Genomic DNA, 25401 nt, shown 5'->3' with positions numbered 1-25401 from the left:
GCCAGCCCCAACCTCAAATCTGGCACTAATTGAGGGTATATGGACACAACATGACCAAACATATATCCTTATAGCTACAGATGGTACAACACCAAAATATCCCACACATGGTATTTACTAAGGTTAGAGACTAAAAATATCCATAAAGCCCCAGCCACAGATAATAGCACTGCAGACTCTTCACACAGTGGTCTGGTCATGTCTGAGTTAGTGCTCACATTGAAGCAAAACATGTATACATATAAGATACTATCAGAACTTTTCAAATACATGTATGATTTCAGATTTTAACTAGTCTTAATTGTTGCATAATTCTTAACTTAAATCAGCATACATTTCAAATTCAAATTATCAAACTATCACTTTGACCAATCAAGCTGATATCCAATCTTGTCCAAGGTATTCCACTGCAAACACATGTGTTTGGTTTGCATTGCTTAATGTCCTATCAACAGCTAAGGTCATTCAAGGACAAACACAGTTGTGACTCTGCCAATAGCTATATAGGTACAACACTGGAATAATGGCAAAAGGCAACCTAGTGACTTTTAGCCAATCAATCTCCAACTCCAAGACATATATAAGTTTCGTATCACTGCTTGTGATGACAAAAGGCGTGACTGACAGAAAGACTAAACAAAATACCCCACTAGGCATAGCTGGAGGTATATTAAACAAAAACATCTATATGTAAGAGGAAGTCCTGAAGATTTTCCATTTTATATCATCGGTGACTGACATCGACTAGAACTATATAAGATGAAGATATACACTGTTGAAGTATTTAAAATTGAAAGGATGGAAAAGCAGCTTTGAAGAATTGATTGTTTTCAGTTAACAATATAAGTGGCAGTTGATTCCATTTAGAAATGGTACTTGTGGAGAAGGAATTCCCTTTACAGGTAGTTCTGGAATGAAGTTGTAGGAAAATGCTTTATATCATATATCTGTTATGTGTAGTTGGTAATATGTGTGGGGGATTCACACTCCATTCCGCGTTATTAAGTGTAGCTTAGAAATAAATACCTAGGTAATATTTATATAAACAAACAACTATACAGATGTACAGAATGTTTACAAGGCATGGTTGTGAGAAATTAATACCCATCAACTAGGTACCACGTGGACAGCCACAAATTGATCAGCCAACTGAAATTTAACAAATACATGTATATACTGTATTTTTTTACTTTGCTGATTGTACCTATAACTTTAAATCTTAAATGTACATATAATGTACTGAAAAAAACTCATGTCAAACCCTACATGTTACCAAGTGGCATTGGTTATGTAGGTGGCAGTGACATCCACTTTACAGCAAACCAGCCAAAAGCCTTATTGAATTATTTTGAAGATTGTGTGGGGGTGGTTCATTTACTACTGTGTACTAACAATACTGACAACACAATTCTACTGTCAGCTCAGCATGGACAACAACCAACCATTCCTAACACAACTACATAACCAGGCAAAAACCAGTGAAAATGTGGCCATGATAAAAATCAATGTCAGATGTGGACTATCAATGAGAATTTGGTACAGACAAAACCTACACATGTCACAGGGATGCTGAGTATAGTGAAATATTGATAGATATTCTTAACATTGTTGCGTCCTCTTGGATGAGGAGACTTTTCCTTACAATTACATAGGTTTTGGACCAGTATTAAACTACTGGTGTATAGACAAATTTATGATTTCATGCATCATTATAATCTCTTCTCCAAAGAACAACCCAGAGAACCCAGCTGTAGGCAGCAGCTAGACGAGCAAGTTAGGCAATGGTGCAGACAAATTAATTCTGCCTCCCCCACAAAACTACATACAACAGGATCATGCCAATCATGATTTTGATATGTGTCCAAAACACCTTTCCTAGTCGCTGCCTTGAAATGTGAGGTCTTGACAAGTTACCCTGGTGAAAGCAGCACATCCATTACTACAGGCTCTCTCTTACATCTTCTATGTACATCTCTTATGAAAACATATCTATTTCATTAAGAATTTCCCCCATTTATTCTTGACGAATAGTGCATCAATATAAATGTTTGAATGCTTCCCAAATCTTCTAAAATGATGATAACTAATATGCCCATTCTTCTGACCTCATCTCTAACAGACATGTGATATACAACTTCAAGTACCCCCAGCTGCCTCAATTTTAACATTATATACATAATGTCTGTAATATAAGAGATTATATGCTCTATTGATCACTGAAAGACTACAAGTAGCCAGATACTTTTTGTATTGTGACCTAAATTGCATTTGGCCATGAAAGCTGCAGTTTATCATCCAATTTAAACCCCGCCATATCATTTAGAATTGGAGTAGTCATGTCTCAGGGTGCAGAAATTGAGAACAACCTATGCAGATGCAAGTTTCATTATAATCTGTATGGAAAGTTAGAGCAGAACAGCACAAAATTTTGATTAATTTTGCATTTAATGACACATACCCAATTGTTTGTAAATTCAATGACACATACCCAATTGTTTGTAAATTCAATGACACATACCCAATTGTTTGTAAATTCAATGACACATACCCAATTGTTTGTAAATTCAATTACACATACACCATTGTTTGTGTATTCAATGACACATACCCCATTGTTTGTGTATTCAATGATAAATACCCCATTGTTTGTGTATTCAATGACACATACCCCATTGTTTGTGTATTCAATGACACATACCCCATTGTTTGTGTATTCAATGACACATACCCCATTGTTTGTGTATTCAATGACACATACCCCATTGTTTGTGTATTCAATGACACATACCCCATTGTTTGTGTATTCAATGACACATACCCATTGTTTGTGTATTCAATGACACATACCCCATTGTTTGTGTATTCAATGACACATACCCCATTGTTTGTGTATTCAATGATGACTACCCCATTGTTTGTGTATTCAATGACACATACCCAATTGTTTGTGTATTCAATGACACATACCCCATTGTTTGTGTATTCAATGACACATACCCCATTGTTTGTGTATTCAATGACACATACCCCATTGTTTGTGTATTCAATGACACATACCCCATTGTTTGTGTATTCAATGACACATACCCCATTGTTTGTGTATTCAATGATAAATACCCCATTGTTTGTGTATTCAATGACACATACCATTGTTTGTGTATTCAATGACACATACCCCATTGTTTGTGTATTCAATGACACATGCCATTGTTTGTGTATTCAATGACACATACCATTGTTTGTGTATTCAATGACACATGCCATTGTTTGTGTATTCAATGACACATACCCCATTGTTTGTGTATTCAATGACACATACCCCATTGTTTGTGTATTCAATGACACATGCCATTGTTTGTGTATTCAATGACACATGCCATTGTTTGTGTATTCAATGACACATACCCCATTGTTTGTGTATTCAATGACACATGCCATTGTTTGTGTATTCAATGACACATACCATTGTTTGTGTATTCAATGACACATGCCATTGTTTGTGTATTCAATGACACATACCATTGTTTGTGTATTCAATGACACATACCATTGTTTGTGTATTCATTGATAAATACCCCATTGTTTGTGTATTCAATGACACATACCCTATTATTTAAGAATTGATGTTGTGACATGTGTCAGCTGCAGGTTTATATATTAAAGTGATCAGAGTAAATAGCTTCCATACTGCTCTTTATGAGCTCTTAATTTGTTAGATTAAGTAGTTTCTATACTTACTAACACCACAGTGGTCAGATAAGACCTACAGACATCAGTCTTACAAATCTACATTTGACATAAGTCACAACATTAATCCTGGTCTTTCTATCATTGTCAAAATACAAATTTATGCTAGGTTCAAACAGAAGTGGTGTTCAGCCGCTGATCATGATGACTGTTCCAAGTTTTCCAGCACTTTCAAAATTGATGACTCTCATGTTTCTCAACCATTGGAACTCTTCAAACTGATTAGTACTACTACAGACATCAATAATTCTGTTTGTAGACCATGCTTCTTCTGTATACAATGAACTTACCGGTGCTGACAGGAGATGGTGGGACACTGGTGGCGTAGTCTGTAACAGCAAATTAAATGTAGATTAACCATATGTAACAGCAAATTAAATGTAGATTAACCATAATGTCCATTTACATTTCTATGGGAACTGTTTAATTGTTAAATTTCACAACATTTATACAACATATATATTTATATATATAAATATTCAACAGTGAACACTTATACAACATTTGTTTGTGTATATAAGCATTCTACAGTGAACACTTGTACAACATTTGTTTGGTTTTATAAACATTCTACAGTGAACACTTATACAACATTTGTTTGTATATACAACATTTGTTTGTGTTTATAAATATTCAACAGTGAACACTTATACAACATTTGTTTGTGTTTATAAATATTCTACAGTGAACACTTATACATTTGTTTGTGTTTATTAACATTCTACAGTGAACACTTATACAACATTTGTTTTTGTTTATAAACATTCTACAGTGAACAATTATACAACATTTGTTTGTATATATATTTATTAAATTTTTACCAGTGAAATATCAAAAATTATTCATTCTATAAAAGTGATATTTTTCACTAGTGAAAAATATCACTTTTGCTGATTTGACCAATCAAATTAATGATTTGAAAATACCAAAATAATTGACCAATCAGAAAGCCCGACATATATATCAGCACCTGGACAGGGGGAACTACTTTTTTTAGGGAACTGTAGGCCTAGTTAGCATACGGGGTAGGTTTTTCGTTGATAAAAAATGTAATAAATAGAATATCTAACAGTGTCTACAGTAAAATCAAATATATTTCACTCGTGTGGCTAATATTTTGATATTTTTCACTCGTGCTGCGCACTCCTGTAATATATTTGGTATTACTGAAGACACTGTTAGATATCCTCTATATATTCTACAGTGAACACTTATACAACATTTGTATGTGTTTATAAATACTCTACAGTGAACACTTATACACCATTTGTTTGTGTATATATATATTCTACAGTGAACACTTATACAACATTTGTTTGTGTTTATAAATATTCTACAGTGAACACTTATACACCATTTGTTTGTGTATATATATATTCTACAGTGAACACTTATACAACATTTGTTTGTGTTTATAAATATTCTACAGTGAACACTTATACAACATTTGTTTGTGTATATATATATTCTACAGTGAACACTTATACAACATTTGATTGTGTTTATAAACATTCTACAGTGAACACTTACACAACATTTGAATGTGTATATAAACATTCTACAGGGAACACTTATACAACATGTGTTTGTGTTTATAAATATTCTACAGTGAACACCTATACAACATTCGTTTGTGTATATATATATTCTACAGTGAACACTTATACAACATTTGTTTGTGTTTATAAATATTCTACAGTGAACACTTATACAACATTTGTTTGTATATACAACATTTGTTCGTATATACAACATTTGTTTGTGTTTATAAATATTCTACAGTGAACACTTATACAACATTTGTTTGTGTTTATGAACATTCTACAGAGAACACTTATACAACATTTGTTTGTGTATATATATATTCTACAGTGAACACTTATACAACATTTGATTGTGTTTATAAACATTCTACAGTGAACACTTACACAACATTTGAATGTGTATATAAACATTCTACAGGGAACACTTATACAACATGTGTTTGTGTTTATAAATATTCTACAGTGAATTACACCTATACAACATTCGTTTGTGTATATATATATTCTACAGTGAACACTTATACAACATTTGTTTGTGTTTATAAATATTCTACAGTGAACACTTATACAACATTTGTTTGTATATACAACATTTGTTCGTATATACAACATTTGTTTGTGTTTATAAATATTCTACAGTGAACACTTATACAACATTTGTTTGTGTTTATAAACATTCTACAGAGAACACTTATACAACATTTGTTTGTGTATATATATATTCTACAGTGAACACTTATACAACATTTGTTCGTATATACAACATTTGTTTGTGTTTATAAATATTCTACAGTGAACACTTATACAACATTTGTTTGTATATACAACATTTGTTCGTATATACAACATTTGTTTGTGTTTATAAATATTCTACAGTGAACACTTATACAACATTTGTTTGTGTTTATAAACATTCTACAGAGAACACTTATACAACATTTGTTTGTGTATATATATATTCTACAGTGAACACTTATACAACATTTGTTCGTATATACAACATTTGTTTGTGTTTATAAATATTCTACAGTGAACACTTATACAACATTTGTTTGTGTTTATAAACATTCTACAGAGAACACTTATACAACATTTGTTTGTGTATATATATATATTCTACAGTGAACACTTATACAACATTTGTTTGTGTATATAAACATTCTACAGTGAACACTTGTACAACATTTGTTTGGTTTTATAAACATTCTACAGTGAACACTTATACAGCATTTGTTTGTATATACAACATTTGTTTGTGTTGATAAATATTCAACAGTGAACACTTATACAACATTTGTTTGTGTTTATAAATATTCTACAGTGAACACTTATACATTTGTTTGTGTTTATTAACATTCTACAGTGAACACTTATACAACATTTGTTTTTGTTTATAAACATTCTACAGTGAACAATTATACAACATTTGTTTGTATATATATTTATTACATTTTTACCAGTGAAATATCAAAAATTATTCATTCTATAAAAGTGATATTTTTCACTAGTGAAAAATATCACTTTTGCTGATTTGACCAATCAAATTAATGATTTGAAAATACCAAAATAATTGACCAATCAGAAAGCCCGACATATATATCAGCACCTGGACAGGGGGAACTACTTTTTTTAGGGAACTGTAGGCCTAGTTAGCATACGGGGTAGGTTTTTCGTTGATAAAAAATGTAATAAATAGAATATCTAACAGTGTCTACAGTAAAATCAAATATATTTCACTCGTGTGGCTAATATTTTGATATTTTTCACTCGTGCTGCGCACTCCTGTAATATATTTGGTATTACTGAAGACACTGTTAGATATCCTCTATATATTCTACAGTGAACACTTATACAACATTTGTATGTGTTTATAAATACTCTACAGTGAACACTTATACAACATTTGTTTGTGTATATAAACATTCTACAGTGAACACTTACACAACATTTGAATGTGTATATAAACATTCTACAGTGAACACTTATACAACATTTGATTGTGTTTATAAACATTCTACAGTGAACACTTACACAACATTTGAATGTGTATATAAACATTCTACAGGGAACACTTATACAACATGTGTTTGTGTTTATAAATATTCTACAGTGAACACCTATACAACATTCGTTTGTGTATATATATATTCTACAGTGAACACTTATACAACATTTGTTTGTGTTTATAAATATTCTACAGTGAACACTTATACAACATTTGTTTGTATATACAACATTTGTTCGTATATACAACATTTGTTTGTGTTTATAAATATTCTACAGTGAACACTTATACAACATTTGTTTGTATATACAACATTTGTTCGTATATACAACATTTGTTTGTGTTTATAAATATTCTACAGTGAACACTTATACAACATTTGTTTGTGTTTATAAACATTCTACAGAGAACACTTATACAACATTTGTTTGTGTATATATATATTCTACAGTGAACACTTATACAACATTTGTTCGTATATACAACATTTGTTTGTGTTTATAAATATTCTACAGTGAACACTTATACAACATTTGTTTGTGTTTATAAACATTCTACAGAGAACACTTATACAACATTTGTTTGTGTATATATATATTCTACAGTGAACACTTATACAACATTTGTTTGTGTATATAAACATTCTACAGTGAACACTTGTACAACATTTGTTTGGTTTTATAAACATTCTACAGTGAACACTTATACAACATTTGTTTGTATATACAACATTTGTTTGTGTTTATAAATATTCAACAGTGAACACTTATACAACATTTGTTTGTGTTTATAAATATTCTACAGTGAACACTTATACATTTGTTTGTGTTTATTAACATTCTACAGTGAACACTTATACAACATTTGTTTTTGTTTATAAACATTCTACAGTGAACAATTATACAACATTTGTTTGTATATATATTTATTACATTTTTACCAGTGAAATATCAAAAATTATTCATTCTATAAAAGTAATATTTTTCTGAAAAATATCACTTTTGCTGATTTGACCAATCAAATTAATGATTTGAAAATACCAAAATAATTGACCAATCAGAAAGCCCGACATATATATCAGCACCTGGACAGGGGGAACTACTTTTTTTAGGGAACTGTAGGCCTAGTTAGCATACGGGGTAGGTTTTTCGTTGATAAAAAATGTAATAAATAGAATATCTAACAGTGTCTACAGTAAAATCAAATATATTTCACTCGTGTGGCTAATATTTTGATATTTTTCACTCGTGCTGCGCACTCCTGTAATATATTTGGTATTACTGAAGACACTGTTAGATATCCTCTATATATTCTACAGTGAACACTTATACAACATTTGTATGTGTTTATAAATACTCTACAGTGAACACTTATACAACATTTGTTTGTGTATATAAACATTCTACAGTGAACACTTATACAACATTTGTTTGTGTTTATAAATATTCTACAGTGAACACTTATACACCATTTGTTTGTGTATATATATATTCTACAGTGAACACTTATACAACATTTGTTTGTGTTTATAAATATTCTACAGTGAACACTTATACAACATTTGTTTGTGTATATATATATTCTACAGTGAACACTTATACAACATTTGATTGTGTTTATAAACATTCTACAGTGAACACTTACACAACATTTGAATGTGTATATAAACATTCTACAGGGAACACTTATACAACATGTGTTTGTGTTTATAAATATTCTACAGTGAACACCTATACAACATTCGTTTGTGTATATATATATTCTACAGTGAACACTTATACAACATTTGTTTGTGTTTATAAATATTCTACAGTGAACACTTATACAACATTTGTTCGTATATACAACATTTGTTTGTGTTTATAAATATTCTACAGTGAACACTTATACAACATTTGTTTGTGTTTATAAACATTCTACAGAGAACACTTATACAACATTTGTTTGTGTATATATATATTCTACAGTGAACACTTATACAACATTTGTTCGTATATACAACATTTGTTTGTGTTTATAAATATTCTACAGTGAACACTTATACAACATTTGTTTGTGTTTATAAACATTCTACAGAGAACACTTATACAACATTTGTTTGTGTATATATATATATTCTACAGTGAACACTTATACAACATTTGTTTGCGTTTATAAACATTCTACAGTGAACACTTATACAACATTTGTTTGTGTTTATAAACATTCTACAGTGAACACTTATACAACATTTGTTTGTGTTTATAAACATTCTACAGTGAACACTTATACAACATTTGTTTGTGTTTATAAACATTCTACAGTGAACACTTATACAACATTTGTTTGTGTTTATAAATATTCTACAGTGAACACCTATACAACATTCGTTTGTGTATATATATATTCTACAGTGAACACTTATACAACATTTGTTTGTGTTTATAAACATTCTACAGTGAACACTTATACAACATTTGTTTGTGTTTATAAATATTCTACAGTGAACACTTATACAACATTTGTTTGTATATACAACATTTGTTCGTATATACAACATTTGTTTGTGTTTATAAATATTCTACAGTGAACACTTATACAACATTTGTTTGTGTATATATATATATTCTACAGTGAACACTTATACAACATTTGTTTGTGTATATAAACATTCTACAGTGAACACTTGTACAACATTTGTTTGGTTTTATAAACATTCTACAGTGAACACTTATACAACATTTGTTTGTATATACAACATTTGTTTGTGTTTATAAATATTCAACAGTGAACACTTATACAACATTTGTTTGTGTTTATAATATTCTACAGTGAACACTTATACATTTGTTTGTGTTTATTAACATTCTACAGTGAACACTTATACAACATTTGTTTTTGTTTATAAACATTCTACAGTGAACAATTATACAGCACCTGGACAGGGGGAACTACTTTTTTTAGGGAACTGTAGGCCTAGTTAGCATACGGGGTAGGTTTTTCGTTGATAAAAAATGTAATAAATAGAATATCTAACAGTGTCTACAGTAAAATCAAATATATTTCACTCGTGTGGCTAATATTTTGATATTTTTCACTCGTGCTGCGCCACTCCTGTAATATATTTGGTATTACTGAAGACACTGTTAGATATCCTCTATATATTCTACAGTGAACACTTATACAACATTTGTATGTGTTTATAAATACTCTACAGTGAACACTTATACAACATTTGTTTGTGTATATAAACATTCTACAGTGAACACTTATACAACATTTGTTTGTGTTTATAAATATTCTACAGTGAACACTTATACACCATTTGTTTGTGTATATATATATTCTACAGTGAACACTTATACAACATTTGTTTGTGTTTATAAATATTCTACAGTGAACACTTATACAACATTTGTTTGTGTATATATATATTCTACAGTGAACACTTATACAACATTTGATTGTGTTTATAAACATTCTACAGTGAACACTTACACAACATTTGAATGTGTATATAAACATTCTACAGGGAACACTTATACAACATGTGTTTGTGTTTATAAATATTCTACAGTGAACACCTATACAACATTCGTTTGTGTATATATATATTCTACAGTGAACACTTATACAACATTTGTTTGTGTTTATAAATATTCTACAGTGAACACTTATACAACATTTGTTTGTGTTTATAAATATTCTACAGTGAACACTTATACAACATTTGTTTGTGTTTATAAACATTCTACAGAGAACACTTATACAACATTTGTTTGTGTATATATATATTCTACAGTGAACACTTATACAACATTTGTTAGTATATACAACATTTGTTTGTGTTTATAAATATTCTACAGTGAACACTTATACAACATTTGTTTGTGTTTATAAACATTCTACAGAGAACACTTATACAACATTTGTTTGTGTATATATATATATTCTACAGTGAACACTTATACAACATTTGTTTGCGTTTATAAACATTCTACAGTGAACACTTATACAACATTTGTTTGTGTTTATAAACATTCTACAGTGAACACTTATACAACATTTGTTTGTGTTTATAAACATTCTACAGTGAACACTTATACAACATTTGTTTGTGTTTATAAACATTCTACAGTGAACACTTATACAACATTTGTTTGTGTTTATAAATATTCTACAGTGAACACCTATACAACATTCGTTTGTGTATATATATATTCTACAGTGAACACTTATACAACATTTGTTTGTGTTTATAAATATTCTACAGTGAACACTTATACAACATTTGTTTGTATATACAACATTTGTTCGTATATACAACATTTGTTTGTGTTTATAAATATTCTACAGTGAACACTTATACAACATTTGTTTGTGTTTATAAACATTCTACAGAGAACACTTATACAACATTTGTTTGTGTATATATATATTCTACAGTGAACACTTATACAACATTTGTTCGTATATACAACATTTGTTTGTGTTTATAAATATTCTACAGTGAACACTTATACAACATTTGTTTGTGTTTATAAACATTCTACAGAGAACACTTATACAACATTTGTTTGTGTATATATATATATTCTACAGTGAACACTTATACAACATTTGTTTGCGTTTATAAACATTCTACAGTGAACACTTATACAACATTTGTTTGTGTTTATAAACATTCTACAGTGAACACTTATACAACATTTGTTTGTGTTTATAAACATTCTACAGTGAACACTTATACAACATTTGTTTGTGTTTATAAACATTCTACAGTGAACACTTATACAACATTTGTTTGTGTTTATAAATATTCTACAGTGAACACCTATACAACATTCGTTTGTGTATATATATATTCTACAGTGAACACTTATACAACATTTGTTTGTGTTTATAAATATTCTACAGTGAACACTTATACAACATTTGTTTGTATATACAACATTTGTTCGTATATACAACATTTGTTTGTGTTTATAAATATTCTACAGTGAACACTTATACAACATTTGTTTGTGTTTATAAACATTCTACAGAGAACACTTATACAACATTTGTTTGTGTATATATATATTCTACAGTGAACACTTATACAACATTGTTCGTATATACAACATTTGTTTGTGTTTATAAATATTCTACAGTGAACACTTATACAACATTTGTTTGTGTTTATAAACATTCTACAGAGAACACTTATACAACATTTGTTTGTGTATATATATATTCTACAGTGAACACTTATACAACATTTGTTTGCGTTTATAAACATTCTACAGTGAACACTTATACAACATTTGTTTGTGTTTATAAACATTCTACAGTGAACACTTATACAACATTTGTTTGTGTTTATAAACATTCTACAGTGAACACTTATACAACATTTGTTTGTGTTTATAAACATTCTACAGTGAACACTTATACAACATTTGTTTGTGTTTATAAACATTCTACAGTGAACACTTATACAACATTTGTTTGTATATACAACATTTGTTCGTAAATACAACATTTGTTTGTGTTTATAAATATTCTACAGTGAACACTTATACAACATTTGTTTGTGTTTATAAACATTCTACAGAGAACACTTATACAACATTTGTTTGTGTATATAAACATTCTACAGTGAACACTTATACAACATTTGTTTGCGTTTATAAACATTCTACAGTGAACACTTATACAACATTTGTTTGTGTTTATAAACAGTCTACAGTGAACACTTATACAACATTTGTTCGTGTTTATAAACAGTCTACAGTGAACACTTATACAACATTTGTTTGTATATATATATATTCTACAGTGAACACTTATACAACATTTGTTTGTGTTTATAAACATTCTACAGTGAACATTTATACAACATTTGTTTGGTTTTATAAATATTCTACAGTGAACACTTATACAACATTTGTTTGTGTTTATAAACATTCTACAGTGAACACTTGTACAACATTTGTTTGTGTTTATAAACATTCTACAGTGAACACTTATACAACATTTGTTCGTATATACAACATTTGTTTGTGTTTATAAATATTCAACAGTGAACACTTATACAACATTTGTTTGTGTTTATAAATATTCTACAGTGAACACTTATAAAACATTTGTTTGTATATATATATATTCTACAGTGAACACTTATACAACATTTGTTTGTGTTTATAAACATTCTACAGTGAACATTTATACAACATTTGTTTGTTTATAAATATTCAACAGTGAACACTTATACAACATTTGTTTGTGTTTATAAACATTCTACAGTAAACACTTATACAACATTTGTTTGTGTATATATATATATTCTACAGTGAACACTTATACAACATTTGATTGTGTTTATAAACATTCTACAGTGAACACTTATACAACATTTGTTTGTGTATATAAACATTCTACAGTGAAGACTTATACAACATTTGTTTGAGTATATAAATATTTGCTGGGTATTTATTTCCATGCTTTTACAGACCACAAATATAGCAAAGTGTCGAGGCCACTCATAAGTGCTGTGCATGAGGGATTGAAATACAGGAGAAAAGCAAATATTATATAAATATTTGTATAAAACAGCATGAAATAAGAAGACATTTTTATTGTTTTTTAGGTGCATTCCTCAATGTTTTACTTATGATTAGCCGATGTCATTTTAAGGAATTCTATTTACTTTAAAAAGGCTGCGGTTGCATTAAAGTTGTGATGAACTGTGAAGAATTATGTTTTTAAACCTCACTTGAATTGACATACTATGGTTAAGTTTAATTCTTAGATCGATTAATCCATTTTTGTGTGGCCTGTTTCTCAGAAATGACGAACCAATTGGAAGTATTCGACTTTCATTTTAAGTATCGAATGTAATCGGAGATTTCACTTTCCTATTGGAAAATCTGAGACTAAAAACCAAAATTTGACGGCTAAGTGCCATTTTTATCAATCCAAGAGCTGGAGGTGACTTTCCAATCTCGCATCAACTAGAGTGTATATGAGTTACCTCCCCGCACAAACCAGGAAGCGAGCGTAATAATTTGCACAGAAAATAGTTCAGAATACTCAGGGATAAAACAGGTCATTGTGAATGATTTAAGCTGTTTTTCTATAATTTATTCAAATTAAACAAAAGTCTTCAAACATATAAAAGCGTGAATCATATTACTTAATCACAAACAAATACTTTGCAGAAGAAGACAAGATTGTCTAATGTGTAAGCGTTTTTCAGGAAAAAGTATTTCCTGTCCCATCCAGCACTCATCAGGATTTATCATTGAAATAAGCGACATTCTGATTCCCCCGAGAGTTCCAAATTAATTTGTTTTAGCGAAATTTGGTGATGACCGCTTAAGGTTGCTGTTTGACAGCACCTAATAAAATCCCTACAAGTACAGTACCAGACTTTTCAACATGTGGAACTTATGATACCCGTACCCTGAATCTCCTGTAGTGTAGAACTTGTTATTATGTGATAGTTGCCATTTATGCAGCTAGATGGTCAGGAGTAATCAATATCTGGTCTATCTCCAATAGAATAAAATGGCCGCAGTGATACAAAAATCAGAATATGTGTATCATGATAATTATTGCAAGACAAACAAGTTAAAAAATATTTGACATTTCGTGAGGATTCAGGCAATGATATATCAATGGATAAATTAAATCAATTCCATGTCACATAGACTAAAATAGAAGACACTTTTAATCATATACATTAACATCACTCAAAATCAGCAAAAAATAACTGAAAATACTGAAGTTTACATATTTTCCCAAGCTATTATTTACTTGGACTTAAACCTTTTCACCACTAAGATGATATTGTGTAATGTTACTCAATTATGATATCACAATAGCGTTACTATCCTGTTATACCTGGTGGCCTCATCAGTGTACCATCACATTTACACTGTGAGGCAACTAATGTGAAGGGATGATGGACAGATGAGATAAAGTTTGGTGGAGGAATTAGACCTTAGCTTTCCCCCCACGTTACATTATTGCAACATTGCAGATATTTTCTTACTCTGCTGATAGTTTACTTCCATTTTCTCTTTCTCTCCTCACTTTATACAACCTTTTATTAGAATGTTAAAACGTCACCAATTCTACAACTTGGTATACATTACATTTATGGTATAACTTGCAATGTTCAGGGACCGTTGACATTGTCATTTCATTGTGTTGGTTTATAATAATACCAACCAATCAGGTATCACTTTGAAAATGAAATGCAATAATTGCAATATAAGAATAAATAAAGGCATGAACAGATACTGGAAGTTTTACAAATGCTCAAGCTTGAAAATGAAAGCAAAGTGAACAAGAATTCATATAGATAGCCCCCACTCTTCAGCAATGTAATCTGGCCTGGAACTCAGGAGCCATCATATGCACAAGCTTTTTATTTTGAAGTGGTCAAGTGTAGTCTTTGATTAATCTTAACTGATGACCACCAAAATCTAATAAGATGAAGAATTTGATGGTGAGAATATGAACTAAAACTGTCTATGGGTTTTTGAGCTTGTACAGAATAAATATTTGATAAGGCACATACCACAAGTAACTGAATAAATTCAGACACGTACTACAAGTACCCAGATGAATTTAGACACATACCATAAGTAACTAAATGAAATACTAAATGTAACTAAATGAATATAGACATATACCACAAGTAACTAAATGAATTAAGACACCTACCACAAGTAACAACTAAATGAATATAGACACATACCACAAGTAAATAAATGAATATAGACACATATACCACAAGTAAATAAATGAATATAGACACATACCACAAGTAAATAAATGAATATAGACACATACCACAAGTAAATAAATGAATATAGAATACATACCACAAGTAAATAAATGAATATAGACACATACCACAAGTAAATAAATGAATATAGACACATATACCACAAGTAACTAAATGACAATATGAATATTGATACATACCACAAGGCAACTAAATGGTATATCAAAAGTTATTTAACAAAGGTCATCCAGCTACAACATGCTAACCCTGCTATATATAATTACCTTGTTGTAATCACATCTACAGGCTAATTACATATACAGCTTTGATTTTGACATATGTTAACATGTTTTAAATAATTTGATTACCTAAGATGATTATCTGATACAATACACAAAGGGCTATCATACAAAATGTCATTTTGTATCCATTGGATACATGTTTATATGGATTATCATAGACATCTACCAAATGTAGAATAAAAACCTAACGGATCTGTATGACTCTCACTCACCTAAAAGTTCCATATTTATAGCTCCAGTGACCTGTTCCAGGTAATTATTGCTGAGTCTGCTATGAGATCAGCAGCTGTATTACCCCTGTCTTTGGCCATAACTAAACATAGCTGTAGTGAAGTGGCCAAACACAACACATTACCTCTGGTCAGTACATCGGTCAAGTGACTGTCAGCAAATTAAATACTGCAGCTGTAAATTCTAAAATGATGAAAAAACTGGTGGCTAAACTATATCACCAATTAACCTTTACTTCATATTGTTTGAATTTCAGAAAGTCTGTCACACATAGCCATTTGTCATAAGGTCCCTTTTCCTTCTCTCCGTCGATAGGTCACAGCTCCTGCTGTCATGTATAACATCTTAATATGTCATATTCCTGTGGTTACTGGACTTGCCATTGAAATTGCCAATATCTTGGAGACAATTTTCAGTGTTTGAATTCCTGTTATCCATAAATAATCCCAGCGCCCCAAGTCATATAATCCAATTATTAGCTGTCAAATAAAGTTCAGGTCAAGCTGCAGGTGCCCCTGGAAACACAGATTGACTACAGTGGTGTGACATGTATGTATCTGTGTACCTGTGTCGGTACCACACCAACATGTGCTACCATCCCACCACCTCCAACTCCAGGAGAAAATGAGTTACACATGATGAGGAGAAAGCCACCATTCCTCTCATCAACTGATGATAACAGACATGTATCCTGTATCCCCCGGGACTAACATACATCACCACAAAATTTCCCCTAAAATGTCTTACAAATACTGGTCTGATTTCTTGTTATATAGCACAAAGAGTTTACAAAGCAATTTGGAAAAAATATCTTTGATAGAGTTGCTTTAATATTTTACATGAGATATAAGTCAGATGGGACAAGTAAACAGAAAGGCCAACTCATGCATGGTCCAAGAAACATAACTCTTGCTTATCCACTCTAGATATAATATATGAACCATTATAACTATATCAATATATTGCATACATCACATGTCTTAAAAAATGATTATATATATTCAGCCATTTATATCAAGACGTTGTAATGTGGCTTTTACTTGATAATTAAGGGAAAATGTCATGACAGGAAAAAATAAATATTTGGGAAAAGAGGAAGTATTTTCATTGTTTTGTCTGGGTTTTTTTGTTGAAAAACAGAAAAAAATAGATAAAAATAACAACTAAAGTTGGTCATCTAAAATCACCACGAGTACATGCCACTTTCAACTGCAGCAAAAATCATTCACACCCAGCAATATATTTGCTATTATTATCAAAGTAGAATGGTCTAACACATTTCAATATGTATTTTCAAAGACTCAGCTGACTACTTGTTTAATCCAGTAAAGGTCGCCATCTGACCACTTGTTTTGTCCAGTAAATGTCACCAGCTGATCATGACCACTTTATTAAGTCTAGTAAAGGTCACCAGCCCACCAAGTGTTTAAGCCAGTAAAGGTCACAACTGACCACTTGTTTAGTCCAGTAAAGGTCACAACTGACCACTTGTTTAGTCCAGTAAAGGTCACCAGCCCACCACTTGTTTAGTCCAGTAAAGGTCACAACTGACTACTTGTTTAGTCCAGTAAAGGCCACAACTGACCACTTGTTCAGTCCAATAAAGGTCACAACTGACCACTTGTTTAGTCCAGTAAAGGTCACAACTGACCACTTGTTTAGTCCAGTAAAGGTCACCAGCCCACCACTTGTTTAGTCCAGTAAAGGTCACAACTGACTACTTGTTTAGTCCAGTAAAGGTCACCAGCCCACCACTTGTTTAGTCCAGTAAAGGTCACAACTGACCACTTGTTTAGTCCAGTAAAGGTCACCAGCCCACCACTTGTTTAGTCCAGTAAAGGTCACAACTGACTACTTGTTTAGTCCAGTAAGGTCACCAGCCCACCACTTGTTTAGTCCAGTAAAGGTCACCAGCCCACCACTTGTTTAGTCCATTAAAGGTCACCAGTCCACCACTTGTTTAGTCCATTAAAGGTCACCAGCCCACCACTTGTTTAGTCCAGTAAAGGTCACCAGCCCACCAAGTGTTTAAGCCAGTAAAGGTCACAACTGACCACTTGTTTAGTCCAGTAAAGGTCACCAGCCCACCACTTGTTTAGTCCAGTAAAGGTCACCAGCCCACCACTTGTTTAGTCCATTAAAGGTCACCAGCCCACCACTTGTTTAGTCCAGTAAAGGTCACAACTGACCACTTGTTTAGTCCATTAAAGGTCACCAGCCCACCACTTGTTTAGTCCAGTAAAGGTCACAACTGACTACTTGTTTAGTCCAGTAAAGGTCACAACTGACCACTTGTTTAGTCCAGTAAAGGTCACCAGCCCTCCACTTGTTTAGTCCAGTAAAGGTCACAACTGACCACTTGTTTAGTCCAGTAAAGGTCACCAGCCCACCACTTGTTTAGTCCAGTAAAGGTCACCAGCCCACCACTTGTTTAGTCCAGTAAAGGTCACCAGCCCACCACTTGTTTAGTCCAGTAATGGTCACAACTGACCACTTGTTTAGTCCAGTAAAGGTCACCAGCCCACTACTTGTTTAGTCCAGTAAAGGTCAGCAGCCCACCACTTGTTTAGTCCAGTAAAGGTCACCAGCCCACCACTTGTTTAGTCCAGTAAAGGTCACCAGCCCACCACTTGTTTAGTCCAGTAATGGTCACAACTGACCACTTGTTTAGTCCAGTAAAGGTCACCAGCCCACCACTTGTTTAGTCCAGTAATGGTCACAACTGACCACTTGTTTCAATATCAACATGTGTCATCTGATGATTAGACTAGGGTCTTCTAGACCAATGAATGAAGAGAAACAGTTACAACTGTGAGCACAATACCTGTATATGTCAGCTGTGCACAAATGGAACACAGGAATTTTCATCAGTATATAATTGTATATGGTTATTTAAAATCTAGTTAACAATGAATAAAACCTATAATGGATCAATATATAGTATGACATATATATATACGTGTAATCACTTTACATTGTGACATCTTTAATGATGTTAACTTTGCAGGTTTTCATATATTTCCTTATCAGTTAAGTTATAAATAGAATCTTACACTTTATCGATAATTGTTATCATACTAATAATCAATTAAATGTGAAATATACAACAACTTCATATGTAGGGCAAAAACGTTCTTTAAACTACACAAGATTGACCACAATCAAACATAATACTACCAGTACCTGTAGCAATACATCAACACTCCCTCTTGATCCTCACACTCATCTCACAGTAGAATGTTTAATCTACCATTCCAAAATATTGCTGTTAGCTATATATAGAGATTATGGTAGTTCACAAGTCAACTCCGACAGTTTCTCAGAAGGATGATATGGTATATAAATAGACTTTACCGAAATAAGCATCTACAACGCTTTGTTCTACAAAAAAATATATAGGTCACCAAAGTGAGAAAGAAAATTGTTGTTAATGTGGTGTATTTTCTCTGCTGTCAACAGCAGTAATCAAATTGTGTTTTATTTCAAAAGACTGTGATCAATATCATAGTTGAAGATTAATGGGTTCATATTAAAAGGAATAGGGAGTCAAACATGAACCTCAGTGTTTAAGCTGAACTGTTTGTTTTTGGATATAGCATGCATTCTATTTTATATTTCACTTCATTACATTTTGACACGTACAGTAAACCTTTTGTCAGCTCAATCAAAATAAAATAGATATTGTTAAATCTGTTCAAATTATGCAAAATTGTACTTCAGAAAACAAAAGTGAGTTTGAATTATCCAAAAATTGCAATTAGCTGTCTCGTGCATGATGTATTTTTAACTAATTTAAAATATTGAAACAAAGCTTATATTTGTGGCATATATTTATGGTGTTTATCACAGTTGTGGTAGCAGTGTACAGTGAAAATGCCCAGTTCTGAAAAATAAGCCATATGTTTTAGATATGTAAACATAGCAGTTAACCCTACCTATTACTTATACCAAAGTACAATGTATATATATTTGTTATCTATACAACATGTGCCATTTTAATACAGAAGTGAAGGATAAGTAAACTTATTTCTTCTATGTTTTTCAGACCTGTGAAAACCATAGTAACCACTTCCAAAACCCTAAAAAAAAATGCAAAATATCATGATTTTTGACCCAAAATGACACAATTACCTATACATTATTTTTCTCTGAAACCTTTTTCAAATTAAAGATCTCCATTCCAAATATTGAATCAATCTTGTTTTGACAATTGTTCATCATAAAGTTTTTTTGCTTTCTTAGAGTACATGTATGCTAGATACCATTTTTTGCTGTGGGCAAAACTAACTTTCTGGTATAAACACACTTACGGAAAATATGGAAATTTGAATATCTCAATTTTTTCTAACAGATGTGAAGCCTGTATACACTACTTCATAATGAATATACCAATTATAGTATACAGTACACAGGTCAATACCATAGGTCACCATAGTAACAGGTCAATACCATAGGTCACCATAGTAACCGGTCAATACCACTGTCAAATTGTTTATCTTACTTATAACAATGTGTGATTTAATTTGTTATATATAATTAACTTGCAAAGAAAATTTTGCATCTCATAATCTCAAATACTCAAAATAATTACATTGTATAGTATTATAGGACCTGGGTATGAAGTTTTCCAAGGCAACATAGCTTTGCTACATTGAGAAATAAAGGTGTGGCAAGAAAGTACTCCCCCTACCTAAAGAACATTAACATTTATAAACAGCACGATTTCAGTACTCCTGTCGGATTGGCCCCTGGTCATTACAAATTTTTTGGTATTTTTTCTCTACAAATATTGCAAAAGACTCACGGTAAATATCTATTATGGATATAACTTAATTTGATTTAATAAATACAAGCATACAAATTTATTAAACTAAGTGATTTATTATTACTATCTCAAAGCAAAGTATGGGTTTCTTACAGGGACCTGCATTTTTTTAAATTTTGGATCAGTTACTAAAATGGGACATATTTCGGCCCCAAAATTGGAGTGAAAACACAGTGAGATGTTAATACTCAATAGCTATATATATAGGGATTGATAAAATCTACCATTCTTGATAGGGATAAACAATATGATAACATATACCCTTTATACAATAATTACAACTAGGTGATGGAGTGTCTCGATAGGGATAAACAATAACATATACCCTTTATACAATAATTACAACTAGTTGATGGAGTGTCTCTAGAGCTGAGGTTCAAGATAGACAAGACATGAAGTTTGAGGAACATACCTCTAGTTCTTTTAAAGAAATAGTGATAACAAACTTCAATTCTCAAAATCCAAGATGGCTGTCGGTCGGCTGTTTTGTTTTTCTGACCAAAAATCTAAATTGAAATAGCACAACTTCAGGCCAAGAGAAACCTACACATGCAGTTTGAGGATTATCCTTCCAGTACTTTTCAAGAAATAGTGATAACAATCTTCAATTCTCAAAATCAAAGATGCCGTCAGTCGGCCATTTTGTTTTTCTGATCAATAATATAAATTGAAATGGCATAACTACGGACTGAGGGGAACCTACACATGAAGTTTGAGGATTATATATCCTTCCAATACTTTTCAAGAAATAGTGATAACAACCCAACATGGCCACCTGTCAGCTAATTTGTTTTCCTGACCAAAAATCTTAATCCAAAATGGCACAACTAGGGACCAAGGAGAACCTACACATGAAGTAGGAGGAATATCCCTCAATGGTCAGTACTTTTCAAGAAATAGCAATAATAAGGATTGTTTACAGATGGACAGACGTTGGAAAAGTGTCATAGATGACTTGACATTTAAGACTTTGTTTTAGCAAAAAACACAATATCTGCTACCAGTCAAGGGAGATAACTCATTTTTTAACATGTGTAGATATCCAAAATGTATACTAACTATTTGCATATTGATAATTACATAGTTAAAAGAGTGAGATTATAATAGGTTTGTGGTCATTATCGATCAATTACATTTTCTATTTTTTTTTAAATCTTTATCTTTACAGATATGAGCGTCTCGTCCAGGAGTTTGTTACTGTCGTCTGCAGAGACGCCTGCATCTTGGCATACACACGTTATTAGGAACTCCTTGTGCATCCGAGTTGTTCCGATTAGATTAGTCTCATTCAATCAGACACTTGTTGACTGCGCTTGCGTCACCACAAAGTATCAACTATATAGTTGAGCGATATTAAATGCAAACTAATGCTGAAAATGAATCTGGGATGCAGAAAGATGGAAATTAGCGATTTCAGTGATTTTCGATAATTCTTTTTGTAATCGATTAATAGCATTGCTGTCTACTGAACAGCCATTAATCGATCGTCGGAGATAATCACTCAGTCACTACAGGTAAGTGATCAGTATCTTGAGTAATTGTATTTTATCTTCCAGCATCTTTAATGTTAGGCCATTTTCTTACCTTTCTAGTTTCTGGGGGCTACACCCACAAATGGATCACTTCTGAACATATGTTTTTCTGAAAGAAAATAAAGATATTTTAAGTGCACATGCATGAATTTACTTTTCATATATATATGTTGTATTGCATTAACAAAACTTTACTAAACAAGAAATATTTTTTAAAAAGATAAACTGCATAGTTTTAATGCTGGAGGTTATAATGTAAAACTGCTGGTGACATAAATTAACGAACTAATGTGTTTCAGCACGGATAACAAAATAATATCAGTTTGAATCATTTTGGTTATAAGAAGACTGCATTTGAATCAGGAATATAATTTTATTAATGTGTCATTTGAAAAGGTACATCCACTTATTCAGCTTGCATTCAATCTTAACTTTGTTTCGTTTTTAACTGCATATCTGCATTTTGCATTTACCGCTACATTGACCAATAACATACTTCATCTTGACCAGTAACGCCACCAGTCAGGTCATATCCGGGGCCAAAAGAATATTATACAGCTATGCCAAAAAACACAAATTTACATGTTGTGGTGGGACTTAACCAAGTAACCTACATTACATATATCCTTTATGTGTGGTGGGACTAGACTGGGTGATCCGTGTTATATAGTTATACATGTCCTGTGTGTGGTGGGACTAGACTGGGTGATCCGTGTTATATAGTTATAAATGTCCTGTGTGTGATGGGACTAGACTTGGTAATCCCTGTTATATAGTTATACATGTCCTGTGTGTGGTGGGACTAGACTTGGTGATCCCTGTTATATAGTTATACATGTCCTGTGTGTAGTGGGACTAGACTTGGTGATCCCTGTTATATAGTTATACATGTCCTGTGTGTAGTGGGTTAGACTGGGTGATCCCTGTTATATAGTTATACATGTCCTGTGTGTAGTGGGACTAGACTGGGTGATCCATGTTATATAGTTATAAATGTCCTGTGTATGTATTGGGACTAGACTGGGTGATCCATGTTATATAGTTATACATGTCCTGTGTGTAGTGGGACTAGACTGGGTGATCCCTGTTATATAGTTATACATGTCCTGTGTGTGGTGGCACTAGACTGGGTGATCCCTGTTATATAGTTATACGTGTCCTGTATGTATTGGGACTAGACTGGGTGATCCCTGTTATATAGTTATAAATGTCCTGTGTATGTATTGGGACTAGACTGGGTGATCCCTGTTATATAGTTATACATGTCCTGTGTGTAGTGGGACTAGACTTGGTGATCCCTGTTATATAGTTATACATGTCCTGTGTGTGGTGGGACTAGACTGGGTGATCATTGTTATATAGTTATACATATCCTGTGTGTAGTGGGACTAGACTGGGTGATCCGTGTTATATAGTTATAAATGTCCTGTGTGTGGTGGGACTAGACTGGGTGATCCCTGTTATATAGTTATACATGTCCTGTGTGTGGTGGGACTAGACTGGGTGATCCCTGTTATATAGTTACACATGTCCTGTGTGTGGTGGGACTAGACTGGGTGATCCCTGTCATATAGTTACACATGTCCTGTGTGTGGTGGGACTAGACTGGGTGATCCCTGTTATATAGTTATAAATGTCCTGTGTGTAGTGGGACTAGACTGGGTGATCCATGTTATATAGTTATACATGTCCTGTGTGTGCATTGGGACTAGACTGGGTGATCCTTGTTATTTCTAGTGGGACGCAACTGTGTCCATGTAACTTGGTCAATTGCTAATTATATAATTATGTGTATCTTTAATACAGAGCTATGGCTCAAATTCCAGCCTGACAACACTATATTCTACCTCCCCTGATACAAATGCACCATTGTATTATACAGTAATATGTGTCTTTATGTACCTTATGAAGTTTTCATGTTCTTTATGAAATTGCTTTCAACATTAAAAGTGAAAAATCTGACATCAACACAACTGTATTAATAATGATGAGCAATGAAAACAAACAGACGCCATACAGTTTTTAGAGTAGTTTTGCATTTGATATATAAGTCAAAGTTCTTTCTGATACTGCCTATAGCAATTTAGCAAAAACATCGTGAACTGAACAACAGACACTGAAAAACATGATTCATGATCACCTGTGGTGAAGGCAGTATGTAACTGTATCGAGTTAAACATCACAATTCCAAAGTGTCATCTCTACTATCTTGCAGTAACAGTCTTATAGGAAGGAAACACATGATCATGTGATATGTCCTATACATCATCTTGAACAATACATGCTTCTAAGCATCCATAATCATATCCAATACACACATAACATACAGGTAATATGATAAGGGGGAAGGACAGATAAATAAAGAACGTCTCTGACAAATGCATTACATATTAAGTGATGGTGAAATAACAAAACCGATTTTGCTACTGTATTATTTCAACACTCTGAAAGAAAACA

At 32.0% G+C, this 25401-nt stretch overlaps 1 protein-coding gene across 1 annotated transcript in view; it reads right to left on the bottom strand.

The window, feature by feature from the left end:
* Positions 1-25401, bottom strand: part of LOC117325541 (myocardin-related transcription factor B-like) — a 131938-nt gene that overhangs the window by 106420 nt on the left and 117 nt on the right. The window contains exons 2-3 of the mRNA XM_033881860.1: positions 22997-23053; positions 4038-4076 (exon numbers count right to left, since the gene is read on the bottom strand). The gene's annotated coding sequence lies outside the window, so the exon portion shown is untranslated. The remainder of the gene's footprint in view (positions 1-4037; positions 4077-22996; positions 23054-25401) is intronic.

This window comes from Pecten maximus, chromosome 1, assembly GCF_902652985.1.
Source record: "Pecten maximus chromosome 1, xPecMax1.1, whole genome shotgun sequence".
Taxonomy (NCBI): domain Eukaryota; kingdom Metazoa; phylum Mollusca; class Bivalvia; order Pectinida; family Pectinidae; genus Pecten; species Pecten maximus.
Note: the sequence above shows the minus strand (reverse complement) of the source record. Positions and strands in the feature narration are given on the sequence as shown.